The 13,643-nt window shown below is 44.5% G+C and overlaps 1 non-coding gene across 1 annotated transcript; it reads left to right on the top strand.

Annotated features, from left to right (window-relative positions):
* Positions 1-707: 707 nt before the first annotated feature.
* On the top strand, positions 708-782 carry Trnas-cga (transfer RNA serine (anticodon CGA)). Its single transcript has one exon. It is a non-coding gene; the product is annotated as a tRNA-Ser (tRNA).
* Positions 783-13,643: the final 12,861 nt, after the last annotated feature.

Raw genomic sequence — 13,643 nt, forward strand, 5'->3', positions numbered from 1 at the left:
GAATCAGAATCTTAAGGAACATTGAAAGATGTAAAATCGAATAAAGCAGTAGTGATAGATAACATTTCGCCAGAATTTCTAAAATCACTGGGAGAAATGGCAACAGAATGATTAATGAGGCTGGTGTGTAGAATTTAGGAGTCTGGCGATATACCATCTGACATTCGCAAAAATATTCCGAAGAGCTGGCAAGTGCGACAATTACCGCACAATCAGCTCATGTATCTAAGAAGAATGGAAAAAAAATCGAGGATGTGTTAGGTGAGGATCAGTTTGGCTTTAGGAAAGGCAAAGGCACCAGAGAGGCAAATCTGAAGTTGCGATTGCTAATGGAAGCAATAGTAAATAAAAATCAAGACACGTTCGTAGGATTTGTCGACCAGAAAAACCTTTCGACAATGTCAAATGGAGCAAGTTGTTCGAAGTTCTCACAAAAATAGGGGTAGGCCTTAGGGAAAGACGGCTAATGTGCAATATGTACATGAGCAAAGAGGGAATAATAAGAGTGGACAATCAAGAATGATGTATTCGGGTAAAAAAGTGTGTAAGACAGGGATGTATTCTCTCGCCCCTACTGTTCAGTCCGTACGTTGAAGAGGCAATGACGGAAGAAAGAGGTTCAAGAGTAGAATTAAAATTCCTCGTGAAAGGATATAATGAGACGAGGTACTGGCAGAAGTAAAGCTGTGAGTACCTGGCGTGAGTCGTGCTTCGGTAGCTCAGTTGGTAGAGCATTTGCCCGCGAAAGGCAAAGGTCCCGAGTTCGAGTCTCGGTCGGGCACACAGTTTTAATCCGCCAGGAAGTTTCATGAATGATACGGTTCGCTCATGACGTTACTATCCTCAGTGAAAGTGAACAAGTATTACAGGATCTGCTGAATGGAATGAACAAAGCAGTCAGTACAGAAAATGAATCGGGAGTATCGTGAAGAAAGACGAAGGCGATGAAAAGTAGCATAAATGAAAAGAACGAGAAAGTGAAGATCAGGACTGGTGAACAAGAAAGTAGATCGCATTCCTTGCAAAGACAAATCTTATTAGTACAAAACGTCGGAGTTAATCTGAGGAATTTGTTTCTGAGAATGTACTTTTGGATCACAGCACTGCACGGCAGTGAATCAACGATTGTGGGGAAGCCGGAACAGAAGAGAATCGAAGCATTTGAGATGTCACCCTACAGAAGACAGTTGAAATTTAGGTGGACTAAATGGCTCTGAGCACTATGCGACTTAACTTCTGAGGTCATCAGTCGCCTAGAACTTAGAACTAATTAAACCTAACTAACCTAAGGACATCACACACATCAATGCCCGAGGCAGGATTCGAACCTGCGGCCGTAGCGGTCACGCGGTTCCAGACTGAAGCGCCTAGAACCGCACGTCCACACCGGCCGGCCTTAGGTGGACTCATAAAGTAAGTAATGAGAAGATTCTCCGCAGAGTCGACGAGGAAGGAAACACATGGAAAACTGACAAGAATAAGCGACAGTATGGTAGGACATCGTTAATAAGTGAGGAAATAACTTCTGTGGTACTAGCTTGAGGTGTAGAGGTTAATAACTGAAGAGAAAGGTAGGTATCGGAATATATGCAGCAAATGATTGAGGCCATAGATTGCAACTGCTACTCTGAGATGAAGAGGTTGGCACAGGAAAGGAATCGTGGTGTGCCGCATCAAAGCAGGCAGAAGACTAATAACTAAAAAGGAAGTTTTCAGAGTAGCTGTGTGAGTAATCAGAAATTTATTTACATAGTTTATAAACTACGCAGGTAATCCATTCGCACAGGATAGATTAGATTGGTGGGGCTTAGATTCTAGTAAAATTATTAATAATAATAAGAAGAAGAAGAAGAAAAAGAAGACGAAGAAAAAGAAGACGTTGTCGAAAACTAATATGCTAAATTACTGTTAGATTTCCGAATGATGTAAAACAATATACTAGAGTTCACAATTATGGTAAAACAGAAGGTGGGGATCACTGATATGGCCATCCCAGGTAGTAGAGGAATCGACGAGAAACCCCTTGAAAATCGTGGCCCATACGAGCATTTCGAAATCTAGCTACTGCAACTCTGACGTAAATCAATGAAAGTAATCCCAGTACTTCTTTGCACACTGAGGGCAGTCCCTAAAGATCTTATTGGGCACCTGGAAACCATCTGCCAGCTACAAAAAGCCGCTTTACTGAGATCTCCTCTCCTTCGTCCTCCTAGGCGCTTGGTAAGTGTCAGACTACTGATAAAATACGAAATTCTTGGTAGTGAAATTATTTGCTGTGTTTACAGTTACAATAACAATTTTTTATTGGTGTCATTAATACTATTATGATTATCGTAATCGTTATTGTTAAATAGCATGCTATTTTATCACTACTGTTTTTCTTCTGGTTGTATTTAATCCAATAGCAAGCTGAAAAAATACTCCGCATTACCTATTAATTTTGTCATGGAGTATTACGATGAATGTAGATATTTGTCTACCAGACAGGCGTTTGACCCCTGAAATTTTGCTACTTGTGAACAAATGCTCTCCCTACGCAGCCACCCAGGCGTGAGTCACTATGTGCTCTTAAAGCTTTACTTCCTCCAATTCCTTTCCGCTGAATTCCAAACTTCATAGGCGTTCTCCCGCATACCTTGCAGGACATGCGAGTGGTGCAGGAATTTGCGTAGACACAGAAATATAGGACTGTTTCCACGCTGAATTATCATTCTGCAGCAGAGTTTCAGCTCTCCGTGGATAGCTCAGTCTTTAGGCCATTTGTCCGCGAAAGGAAAGGTTCAGGGTTCATAACCCGGTCGGGCACACATCTTTCATCCGGGAAACTTAAAACCAGCGCACATTCCTCTAATTGATAATGCCCCATTATCTCTTACTGGATTTCGTAGCTATGAAGTACACTACTGGCCATTAAAATTGCTACACCAAGAAGAAATGCAGATGATATAGGGGTATTCATTGGACAAATATATTATACTAGAACTGACATCTTATTACATTTTCACGCAACTTGCGTGCATAGATGCTGAGAAATCAGTACCGAGAACAACCACCTCTGGCCGTAATAACGGCCTTGATACGCCTGGGCATTGAGTCAAACAGAGCTTGGATGGCGTGTACAGGTACAGCTGCCCATGCAGCTTCAGCACGATACCACAGTTCATCAAGAGTAGTGACTGGCGTATTGTGACAAACCAGTTGCTAGGTCACCATTGATCAGACGCTTTGAATTGGTGAGAGATCTGGAGAATGTGCTGTCCAGGGCAGCAGTCGAACATTTTCTGTATCAAGAAAGGCCCGTGCAGGACCTGCAATATGCGGTAGCGCATAATCCTGCTGAAATTTTGGGTTTCGCAGGGATCGAATGAAGGGTAGAGCCACGGGTCGTAACACATCTGAAATGTAACGTCCACTGTTAGAAGTGCCGTCAATACGAACAAGAAGTGACCGAGACGTGTAACCAATGGCACCCCATACCATCACGCCGGGTGATACCCCAGTATGGTGATGACGAATACACGCTTACAATGTGCCTTCACCGCGATGTTGCCAAAAACGGGTGCTACCATCATGATGCTGCTAATAGAACCTGGATTCATCAGAAAAAATGACGTTTTGCCATTCGTGCATCCAGGTTCGTCGTTGAGTACACCATGGCAGGCGCTCCTGTCTATGATGCTGCGTCTAGGGTAACCGCAGCCATGGTCTCCGAGCTGATAGTCCATGCTGCTGCAAACGTCTTCGAACCCTCCTGAACGCACCGATTCCATATTCTGCTAACGGTCATTGGATCTCGATCAACGCGAGCAGCAATGTCGCGATACGATAAACCGCAATCGCGATAGGCTACAATCCGACCTTTATCAAAGTCGGAAACGTGATGGTACGCATTTCTCCTCCTTACACGAGGCATCACAACAACGTTTCATCAGGCAACGCCGGTCAACTGCTGTGTGTGTATGAGAAATCGGTTGGAAACTTTCCTCATGTCAGCACGTTGTAGTTGTCGCCACCGGCGCCAACCTTGTGAGAATGCTCTGAACAGCATCTCCTTCCTGTCGGTTAAATTTCGCGTCTGTAGCACGTCATCTTCGTGGTGTAGCAATTTTAATGGCCAGTAGTGTATTTATCAAAATTGCAACAGTCCTTTCATTGTAACTGCACCTTCCTCCCTTTCAGCTGACCACGTAATTTACAGCGCCCGTCACGTTATCGAAGAGGAGCACGGAGGCGGCATCGCACTGCGCTTCGCTGTGACAAGGCCGGCCGCTTTCCCTAGACCTTGCCACGGCGGCCTTCGCCGCTGCCCCAGAGACCACAAGAGGCGGGCGAACTGCGGCGACACGCGAGATCGCGCCGTTGGCGGCTAAACGAGTCTTGCGGGCGATCGAGAGAGTGACGCGCTCGACTGTCTCTGGAAGCTGCCCCCTTGTGAGGTCAGCAGCCTTGAGAAGAAGGCGCTAATGACGACCTCTGAGGGTTCGGCGCATACGCGTGGAAAATTCCAGCTCCAGAAAAACTCATCTCTTAACTAGGAGGAACGTCCTTCACTACGGCCCGTTAGACAGCTCAGTTTAGAAGGCGAGCGGTACAGGTGCATTAATGCAACATTATTAGTGTTAGCGCACGCAACCGTTGCTAGGGTTGACAACACCAGTATGTTACTGTTACGTAAACATTGTGGTGGACAAAAAGCGTTATTTATGATATTTATCCCATGAAGCCGGCCGGTGTGGCCGTGCGGTTCTAAGCGCTTCTGTTTGAAACCGCTTGACCGCTACGGTCGCAGGTTCGAATCCTGCCTCGGGCATGGATGTGTGTGATGTCCTTAGGTTAGTTAGGTTTAAGTAGTTCTAAGCTCCAGGGGACTGATGACCTCAGAAGTTAAGTCCCATAGTGCTCAGAGCCATTTGAACCATTTATCCCATGGAGGAAGTATTTTTATCTGCTGCTGCCTTCCGATCCATTTTTATTTATGCAATAGTCTCTGATTAATACATTTCTTTTCAACGACTTTTTTTCATTGTAGTAATTAATTAAATATTTGTGTTTCAATAAGAGTTATATTAACAGTTCAAAAATGTTCAAATGTGTGTGAAATCTAATGGGACTTATCTGCTAAGGTCATCAGTCCCTAAGCTTTACTTAACCTAAATTATCCTAAGGACAAACACAGACACCCATGCCCGAGGGAGGCCTCGAACCTCCGCCGGGACCAGCCGTAAAGTCTGTGACTGCAGCGCCTTAGAACGCTCGGCTAATCCCGCGCGGCTATAATAACAGTAACAGTGATTAATTATCACTAAATGAAATGGTCGTAAAATCAATTGGCGCAACGTATTTATGCATTTTGCCTAAAATAAGGAAATTGGAAGTTCAAAAAGAAGAATCAATACAAGACAGATAAAAGTCATCAGTAAAAACCAACTTAAACAGGATTCTAAACAAGAGAGCTCAGGTCAGGAACGAAACTGCTAAATACCATTATAATAGTGTATGAAAGACCATAATACACTGCCCAGTTACATAAATGCGGCGATCTGTGAAAAGGCTGAGTAAACAGTTCTTGCAGGGCGGATCGCTGCGATACGTGCGGGAAGACACTCAGTGCGGCTCTGGAAGGTTCAGACGGGGGTGTCGATCCATGCCTTCTCCAATACCGTGGCCACCTGCGCCTGGTTTCTCAGCTGTGGGTACATGGAGCGAACAGCTTGATCGAGGTGATCCCGCTGAATCTCGATTGGGCTTAAATCCGGGGAGTTACGGTGCTCAGTTGAGTACGGTAAACTCAGTGTGTGCTGTGCGACTCGTTCCATGGTGCTGCTCATAGGTGCCATTACAAATGTGTCCCGAACCAAGACTCGAAACTTTGCCTTTCGCGGACAAGTGCTCTACCATCTGAGCTACCCAAGCACGACTGACGGCCCGTCCCCACAGCTTCCAGTACCTCGTCTCCTGCCTTCCAAACTTCACAGAAGCTCTTCTGCGAATCTTGCAGAACTAGCACTTCTGGAAGAAAGGATATTGCGAAGACTTGGCTTAGCCACAGCCTGGGGGATGTTTCCAGAATGAGATTTTCACTCTGCAGCGGAGTGTGCACTGATATGAACCTTCCTGGCGGATTAAAACTTTGTGCCGGACCAAGACTCAAACTCTGGACCTCTGTCTTTCGCGGGTAAGGTAGGGCAGAATAGAAGCTGTGAGGATGGGTCGTGAGCCGTGCTTGGGTAGATCAGATGCTAGAGCACTTGCCCGCGAAAGGCAAAGGTCCCGAGTTCGAGTCTCGGTCCGGCACACAGTTTTAATCTGCCAGGAAGTTTCATATCAGCGCACACACCACTGCAGAGTGTAAATCTCATTCTTATCAAACTTCATGTGGGAATTGACACAGTTCCCAAGGACAGATGCTTCCATGTGTTGACTCGCTGTGCCTCCCAGAAGACGAGACCACCCAGAGAATCTCACAGAGACATACCCCACACACTATAATGTTCTATTCTCTGGTTTGGACCCTTTTGACGATTGTTTCAGGGCCGTGCACGCCAACGGCCATCTGTCCGAGGGAGCTTTAAACGTGATCCATCTGAAAGGTCATCTGTCGCCAGTCAGTGGACGTCCAAATTCTGTACTGGTGTGCCAATTCCAGTCTTCGTCGCCGACGGACAACATTGAGCACGGGTGCATCAACAGGCGCCTGCTCCGGACGCCCATTAACTGCAACGTTTGCTCAACGGTCGCTGAGGAGACACTGTTGCTAGCCACTTGGTTCATTTGGGCGGTCAGCTGCTCAACAGTACCACGTCTATTCGCCCATACACGTTTCCCCACCCTTGCGCCGAATTCCAATGATCATGCTGTTTTGGAAGTCAGGTAAATCGTTCTGTTTCCGCATTACGACAACAAATGAATTGTTATCCACATCCCCCCCCCCCCCCCCCCCCCCGACACGATTTAGGTATCCTCCAAAACTAGTGCTGCCATCTGCAATCTGTGAGTGGTTATTGCACATGGAAGTCGTACTAAGGCTGTTGTCACATTAGTGTGACTGGACTGTGTACAAGCATTCTGCCAAATGAGTTAAGTTTCAGTTTTGTTGCTCATTTATCAGTTTTATTTGATCTTCTGATGATCGACTACAAATGAAACAAGAAAGGAAATAAATATTTTGACAAGAAGTAGAGCCGCTGTTAGTAGCGACCGAATAGCGCAGTGACAAAAGGAGTGCTCATTATTCGGTGGAGTTCCAGATTTGTGGATCATATCGTCACTACAATTATTCCCCACGCATCTCTGCTCCACTTGTACGATTTCCTCGCACGGTACGTTACCGCAACGCCTGCAGGTCAAAAGAGGAACCTCCGCGACACCACACTAAATATGATCTTATATGTCATAAACCTATTTTCTCCTTACCACATCGTTTGGTGGTGCATAAGTTCATAGCCTTTTCCCGTAAGTTTCATAAAGACAACAGATACACATAAGCTAGACATAAGTCATTAATGATGTATCCTCCTTCACTTATTGAAATTATTCAAACAGTGTGCCAGCGCTGGGTTAACTTTTCGATTCTGCCACCGTAGAAATCACGTGGTTTTGAGGTGAACAACTCGTCGAACTAAGTTCGTAGTGCATTTTCATCAGGAAAGAAAGTTTCTGAAGGTTGTTCGATAGAGATCGGAAAAGGTGAAAATCTGAGGATGCAAGATCATGTGGATAGAGGTAGGTGCGCTCGCGGAGTAGCATCAGTCGACGCAGCCGACTGCGTCCGCAAAGTCCCAGTTGTTGACAACATACGCCAACAGTGATGGCTACACCTCGGGGAAGCAATTCGTACTACAACACACCGTCACTGTTCCACCAGGTGCATAATACCGTCTTTTGTGTATGCGCGCAGGTCTTTGTATGGGAAGTTGCTGCTCTATTTCGGCTCAGCATCACTTCCCGTGACCAGTAACGATAAATAATCGGCATCGTTCACAAGCCAATCGATAACGAACCAGCAGAGTGCACACATGGCCAACCGCTGATTTATTTAATTTTTGCTTAGAGCGTGTGGCACCCATACAGCCGATTTTTGAGCCTTCCCCGTGCATGCAAATGTCGAACGATGGTGAAATGACCACAGTTCATAACATTCGTCAGTTCTCGAGGGATCATTGTGGCTTAATGCGTTTTAAAGACCTTCGTCAAATCCCGAATCTCTTGCAGAAAGTGGAAAGTTACTAATGTCAAAACGATCTCCCATAAAAAGAGAAAACAGTTTTCTTTCCGTCCTCTGTATAACGGCATTGTCGTTGTACAAGGTGCAAATGTATCAGTCTGCATCCGCTGCTCTCACTCCTTTATGGAACTCGAACGGAACAATTTATTTGAAATGTTCCGATCTCTCCACTTGGCACTCCATTATCTAGCGTCCAGAGCTACAGTCACTATCTCCAAATGACAAAATGAGAAGGTATAAACTCAAATAGTAACGTTGAACTATAAATAAAAATGACAATCGATAAATAAACCCATAGCAACCGGAACAGCAACTAGCAAAACAAAAATGCTACGAACCTATCCCTCAACGTAACACATTTCAGAAATTAATGCAATGATTTTTAAATGTAGCGAAATACAACCTTCACATAAACTTCATATACAGGGTGATTCAAAAATGCATGTAAATATTTTAAGGGTGTATTTGTGAGGTAAATATAAGACAAAAATGTTCTATAAATGTTTTTCCATAAACGTTTAATTCCAGAGTTATCGTTAAATACGAAAGTCATGTCCGTATACAAACGACGGCAGTGCAAGCAGCAGGATGCCATATTCTGGTACGTAATTCACATACGTATCTCTCAACAGTTGATTCGAAACTGCATGAATAGTGTTTGTTTTTGTTTGCACGTGATGTTTACTCCTACTGTACGGAAGATGGCGCTGATGTTGTTGGTAACGGAAAAGTACGTCCTGTCGTTCATTCATCGTCGGAAGGCTAAAGGTTTCGTGCACATGATGTACTCAAACAGTGAGTATGCTGATATGCACCTTGTGTATGGTGCAGCAGATGGAAATGCACTTCCAGCAAGACGAAGGTACAGTGAGCTGTTTCCAGGAAGACGGTTACCAAGTCATCAGACGTTTGTATCTGTGGACAGACGTATGCGGGAGTATGGCATTCGTCCTGGGCCACATTCAGGTCGACCACTTGAGCATGCAGTGAACGTCGAGGAACATGTTTTGGACCTGGTAGACCAAGATCCATCTATCAGTACGAGACAAATTAGTGCAGCTGTACGACTTCCACAATCTACTGTATGGCGGCTGCTTCGGAGACAACAGTTGCATCCATTTCACCTGCAAAAAGTGCACGAATTGACACCTGAAGACTATCCTCGCCGTCAGCAATTCTGCCAGTGGTTACAAGAGCGTCATTTGAATGATCCAATGTTCATTCGGCGGATATTATTCACAGATGAGGCCATGTTTACTCGTGCGGGTGTAATCAATTCGCATAATATGCACCAGTGGGCTGTCGAGAATCCCGGCGCGAGAATTGTGCGTGGATATCAGCATCAATTCTCCATAAACATTTGGTGTGGTATTGTGGGGAATTACTTACTCGGACCTCATGTTCTGCCTCCAAGGCTGAATGGGCACGCGTACTGCGAATTTTTGGAGGGAGACTTGCCTGGATTGTTATAGGATGTCCCTCTTGCAACACGAGCCACCATGTGGTTTATGCACGATGGTGCTCCCGCCCATTACAGCCGCAACGTAAGGGCGTACCTCAATTCTGCGTATCCACATCGATGGATAGGTCGCGGAGGACCAATTGCTTGGCCAGCCAGATCACCTGACCTGAACCCTTTAGACTTTTATTTATGGGGCCGACTAAAGACATTGGTGTATTCTTCTGCAGTACCGAACAGAGAAGTGCTACAACAAAGAATTGAAGGTGGTTGTGAAATTATTCGTGGAGAGTTGAACGGACTGTGTAATGTGCAGAGATCATTGATGCGACGAGCACGGGTCTGTCTGCAAGTTCAGGGACAGCATTTTGAACATGCATTGCATTAAGATTTGTGCAAATACAGTACAGTACAGTACAGTCTGTAAAATGCTTCAATTTTCCTTAGTTATTGTGCATTGCTGTAGTTCAATCAACAGGACCTAAATTAATACAGTGTTCGCGAGGAATTGTTTCAGTTTGTTACGTCACGTTTATTTATCAGTTTGCGTTGTTAGTCCAAATGCACTGTAATTAAACTGTGAACTCTGGGAATTAAATACCTTACGTTGTATTGAATGTATTATCCTGTTTTGTTCATAACTCTGTAATAAGCCAAGTATGGAAAAAATTGTATAGAACATTTTTGTCTTATATTTACCTCACAAATACACCCTTGAAATATTTACATGCATTTTTGAATCACCCTGTATTCATCTCATTTAAGAAAAGAGATAGCTCCCTTCAGCACGCATGGTTCTTGTGAAATCTGTGACTGTTTACAGAAACGCTATGAAAACTCGCATTCATCTAAGTATTTATTCTGTAGTTCACTCTCAAATGTTTAACAGATCCTCCGAGCTCTGATTTATTTTATTACGACGATCTTTTCATTATATGTAGGTGAGACTCACCAAAATGTTTTGCCATTCGCTGGAGAAAGCTGATGGTTGCAATTTCGTGAAAAGATCTCAACGTAACGAAATCACCGTCGTTTCAATGGTGGTCACCCCGATTCGCTTTTCACGTCCGTGGCATTTATTACCCTAATAAAAAAGGAGCTACATTTATTTTAACTTCTTCGATGTCCTCCGTCAATCCTAAGTGGTAAGTATTCCTTACCGCGCAGCAATACTCGAAATGATGAAGCGCAAGCGTAGTGTAGGCGGGTATTTTGTGACATTCGTGGAGATAACACAATTCTTCATGAACTTTACTTACTACCTCTACACAAGAAACCCAGACTCTTTGCACGAGTATGAAATCCTCTGTCACCTATTACTGTATGACAGTTTTTCTTTGAGTTACCAGTCTTCGGATTGGTTTGATGCGGGCCACCTGGAATTCTTCTCCTATGGAATTCTTTTCATGTCAGAGTGGCGCTTACAATCTACGTCCTCAGTTATTTGATGCATCTAGTCCAATCTCTGTCTTCTACAGTTTTTACCTTCTACAGCTCACTTTAGTACTATGGAAGTTATTCCCTAATGTCTGAACAAGTGTTCTCTCATCCTGTCTCTTTTTATTTTCATCGTTTCCACATTTTCCTTTCCTCGCTGATTTTGCTGGGAACCTCCTCATTTCTTACATTATACTGCCACCTAATTTTCGTCTGTAGCTCACATCTCAAATGCTTCAATTCTTTTCTTTTCCGGTTTTCCCACTATCCATGATTCACTGCCATCTTATGCTGTGCTCTAAACGCACGTTCATGGAAACTTCTTTCTCAAATTAAGACATACGTTTGATACTAGCAGATTTCTCTTGGCCAAAAATGCCCTTTTTGCAGTGCTAGTGTGCTTTTATGTCGTCTTTTCTCCATCCATGATAGGTTAATTTGCGCTTCAAGGTGAAACTGTTACTGAAAGTGCTACTTTATAAAAATGACAAGACGGGAGCAACCACGACAGAATCAACGTCTCACCTTATAGCTGATTTAACGAAATGGGCTATTTCATAATTTTTGCTAAAGAGAGCTACAGATTTAGAACTGTTATTGAATTGTGTAAGCCATAATATTTCCAAAGGTTACACCTCTTATAAGAAAGCTGTACTTGCAGTAAAAAGATATCCGTAAAGATTCGATGTTCTTTTTCACACTGTGCTCACTATTTTCCCTCCAAGTGCCTATTTTTTCAATTGGCTTTACAGTCGCAGTTCATAGGGCCCTTTGAACGTTCACGGTACAACTATCAGCTGTAATGCTGTCTCGATATTCCACTCAACACGTCAATATTCTCAGACCAATATGTGTATAACTGTCAACTACTAAACCAACGCACATTCTTCTCGGCGTTCACACTATGAAGTTGTTCCCAATAAGCCGCTGGCAGTCCGAACTGCAACTATGTGCAACCACTTCGTTGACTCCGATTTGCCGCACGTACGTACAAAGCAAATTTGGATTAGCGAAACGGTTCGATGTCGTTCGTTAGTCTAGTATGTACCTGACCTATTACAAGAAGAAGGGAAGAATGAAAGGACGTGCGTTTAAATATGAGGTAATAATTTCGACTGCTCGAGAGGGAGCAGTTGAAGGTAAAAACTCTAGGGAAAGACAGATATTCGAGTACATCGAACTGCTAATTGAGAACGTAGCTTGCAAGTGGTACTCAGAGATGAAGAGGCTAGCACATGAGAGAAATTCGTGGCAGGTTGCATAAAACCAGTCATGGTACTGATGACCTCCAAAAAAAAAGTACTGTCTGTTTAATTTATGCGCAAATTGCATAAATTACTTGCAAATTTTAAACTTCCCTCAAGGTATTGCGTAATATTATGTTCCCACACGAGCATGGGCATCGAAAAGAAGTACACTACTAGGTCTCAAGAGAACTTTCGTAGAAGAGCTTGTACAGGTTCCAGTAAAGTAGAAACCGACGTTTTGTCGTGACTCTGTGGGTGAAGTATTGGCAGAGATCGGCAGCCAACATCGATGAGACATATTAACACAAGGAAAGGCTTCTTTCTTCTGGCCGTTCAGCTCGCAGTCGTGATGTACTGCAGCGTATGGTGTAATCGTCGCCTTTCCCACGCTCGGGACGAGTTCGTAACACGACAGAAGTGAAGAGCGGCCGCATCCGAGAATGTGAGCGAGGTCACGATGACGGCGCCTCTTCTGCAGGCGGGGAGCGAAGCCGAGAACCCGAGCCGCACCTGACAACCCGCGCGCAGCAGGATAGGACAGCCGTGGGCAGTTTGATGTAACGGACGTGCGTACCAGCCGGCTCATGTGGGGCTGTGATGCAAGCCGGCAGCCATCCACGTTGCGACACGACGCTCGCTCCAACCCGTAATCACCTGCTTTTGACCGCGTCGTTGCAAATGACTGGTGACACGTGTTCCTTCGCACCGTCTTTGCCGTCGTGCCATGTTACGGGTTCTTCCTCACATGTGGAGCTCAAAGTTCTTCCACTGTACTGAGGTTTTGTGGAGACACTGTAGCGCCCTGGAAACTGAACACGTACTGTAGTGGGTCAGGGTAAGAGACCTTGTCATCTACATAGTTGTGCATTTCTTCCATACATTTCATTCACACATTACTGCCTTCCAGGTATCACTTATAGCTAAATAATCATAATGAATGAATAAACACCGCGTGTCCACGCGGGATTAGCCGAGCGGTCTAAGGCGCTGCAGTTATGGACTGTGCGACTGGTCCCGGCGGAGGTTCGAGTCCTCCCTCGGGCATGGGTGTGTGTGATTGTGCTTAGGATAATTTAGGTTAAGTAGTGTGTAAGCTTAGGGATTGATGACCTCAGCAGTGAAGTCCCATAAGATTTCACACGCATTTGAACATTTTTTGAAACATCGCGTGCATTACTATTTTCCTTGCTAATATTTACAGGTTTCGATTTGCCTAGCAGATTATCATGTCAGCGATGCAAGATCCTGTCAACTGTTGACAAACTGCTCCTCGCTG

Source organism: Schistocerca serialis, chromosome 9 (assembly GCF_023864345.2).
Source record: "Schistocerca serialis cubense isolate TAMUIC-IGC-003099 chromosome 9, iqSchSeri2.2, whole genome shotgun sequence".
NCBI lineage: Eukaryota > Metazoa > Arthropoda > Insecta > Orthoptera > Acrididae > Schistocerca > Schistocerca serialis.